Here is a 2499-nt window from a genome sequence, read left to right as displayed (position 1 = left end):
TAATTAAAAATTCATTAAGTTTTTATTTTGAACAATCAACAAACGTGTTCTTATATGATTTAATGAACAACAACAATGATTGTAGTTTTGTAGTTGTGATCTTTCCTAATGATTATATTATGTTCAAAGTTTGCTCTCGAAAACATTCCATTAAAAAAATTCTTTGTTTTAATACCTTTTATAGGTAATTCATAGTTTTTTTTTTTTTTTTATTAGCTGCTGGTATGAAACCATTTTAGCTCAACAATTATTTTCTTAAGGGTTTACATAATTCATAGTTATATCTATGATTTATTTGTATAACATTACATTTTTATATATTATATATATTTGCCAAGTTTAAGTAGTTTAATTTATTTATCATTTATTAAATGTAAATAATGCAATTTATGAACCAGAAAATATGTTTCTATCTCAATCGTCTACAATAATTTATAGCTATTTTTTGTAATGTTTGATACAGTGAAACCTGTATATAACGGACAGTCACGGGACCAAAATAATTGTCCGTTGTAGACAGGTTTCAATATATTAAAAATTAAAATTTTTATGTACATTTGTATTGTTTTATATTTTATAATATTCACACATTAGGTATAATCTTTAATAATATTATACATATGATAAGATATATGTATTATACACATACATTCTACATTCATTAAATTTAAAGCTTTAAGCGGCACAGGAGGTGGCGTTGCTAAGGAAAAGATGTACAACTCTGCCTGCGAACCGATAGAAACTGAATAAGAATAAGAACGTTTGATACTCATGGTTATCATTTATACGTATTGCAATTTATATCTGGATATCTTTTTTTTTTTTTTTTTTTAAATAGCGTTTATTGAAAAATTTACTATCTATACAAGTTATGTACAATGAGTAAATTGGAGGGAGGAATGACAATGATGGGGCAGTGAAGGGAAGCTCACAGTTGAGCTACCTTTTAATGACCTAACCTGGATATCTTGGACTGTATAAATTCAATAGGCAATTAGCGTTATCGTAATCGGCGATTATGTATTGGTCGCAGAGATTTTAAATAATTGTATTTAAAATCTCTGGTTTTCACTGAATGACCTAATTGCGTTCCTTATCGACGCTGTTTCATAAACAAAAACATAACATAAACATAGATTTTAACTGATTACTGATTCTGCTATAAATAAATGAATATGGCTATAGCCTAGGTTAGGTTAGGTTAAGCACCTTAATAATTAATATGTGGAACATGGTATTAGGTATTATCATGTTTTCATAATTTTACTAGATAATAATATTATTTTTGTGCGTACCGACCATGAGCACACAATCAGTTATACGCTATTACAATATTGCATGTATGCCCCCTACGCTGTTTTACACTATTCAACTATTGTAATATTTATTAATTGGGTTCGTATCATTCGTATCGTGTTCGCTGTTGTCTGCTTGACGTCCCTACAGATTGTTAATAATTGTATTGCATCAACCCTATACTCTTGTTTTCATTGTTTAAATTTATTTAAATTGAAATACAATGAGTGATTGCGATTCTTCAATTGAAGTCGATCAGGTTGCAGATTCGAAAAAACCAATTTTATCCTGGCCAAATTATCAAAAATATTTTAAAGTATTAACTATTAAGAGTCATTGAGGATAATTTTTTTTACAAGAAACTGGCAGTGAAATGCTTAAGTTGTGTCGGTACAAAGTGTTACAAGGTGGATTCACGTTCAAACTCTAATATAAGAAAACATTTAAGTGTAAGTACAATGTTAATTTCATACCTGCCTATGACAGTTGACCCATATACTATCTTGTGTGTTAAATTAATTTTAAATACCACACAAATACCTAATATATTACAAAAATACATAAAAAACAGTGGCGCACAGCTTTTTAAAAGTCAAATTTCAAGTGCATAGATCTCATTATTCTATATTATGTATTTTCCTAGGCCCCCACACGAGTCATCTCAGAGGGGCCCAGTATTCTTGTGTATATGAAATAAAATAAAATAAATAACCCCCTCCCCCTTAAAAAAAATCCCAGTTGTGCCACTGATCAAAACTTATAATGTTAAGTAAAAGGTTATATCATTTCATTTTATTCAGACACAACATTCAACTATATTAAAGAAAATTGATCACGTTGATAACGCAACGAACAAAAACACTTTAAGGAGATGAAATGATGGATCATTGAAGCATAATGCTGGTAATTCTTTAAGACAATCAGATAAAAACAACCAGTTTTAGAAGATTTTTTAAACAACAAAAAATTAACTAGTCAAAGTAAGAATGTGTATTGTGTATTGTTTGTTTTTATTTTTTGTTTTATTAAATAGTTTTTGGTTACAGCATTAACAAAAGTAGTTGATATTTACATGACTACATGACTATATACTGATACATTGCTTGTGAACGATACGGTTGTTAATGATTTAGAAGAAATCGACGCATTCAACTTGAACATTCTAAATGATGAAGACCATGATTTGCCATATGCATTACCAAA

General features: G+C 28.6%; 1 long non-coding RNA gene across 2 annotated transcripts in view; it reads left to right on the top strand.

Annotated features, from left to right (window-relative positions):
* The first annotated feature begins 1313 nt into the window (after window positions 1-1313).
* Window positions 1314-2499, top strand: part of LOC111027150 — a 3693-nt gene continuing 2507 nt past the window's right edge. Inside the window, exons 1-2 of one of the 2 annotated variants that reach the window (XR_002603758.1) lie at window positions 1314-1745; window positions 2097-2276. This is a non-coding gene — a long non-coding RNA (uncharacterized LOC111027150). The remainder of the gene's footprint in view (window positions 1746-2096; window positions 2277-2499) is intronic. The other variant, XR_002603759.1, reaches the window with a different exon arrangement.

The sequence above is a fragment of the Myzus persicae genome, unplaced genomic scaffold, assembly GCF_001856785.1.
Source record: "Myzus persicae strain clone G006 unplaced genomic scaffold, MPER_G0061.0, whole genome shotgun sequence".
Taxonomy (NCBI): domain Eukaryota; kingdom Metazoa; phylum Arthropoda; class Insecta; order Hemiptera; family Aphididae; genus Myzus; species Myzus persicae.
Note: the sequence above shows the minus strand (reverse complement) of the source record. Positions and strands in the feature narration are given on the sequence as shown.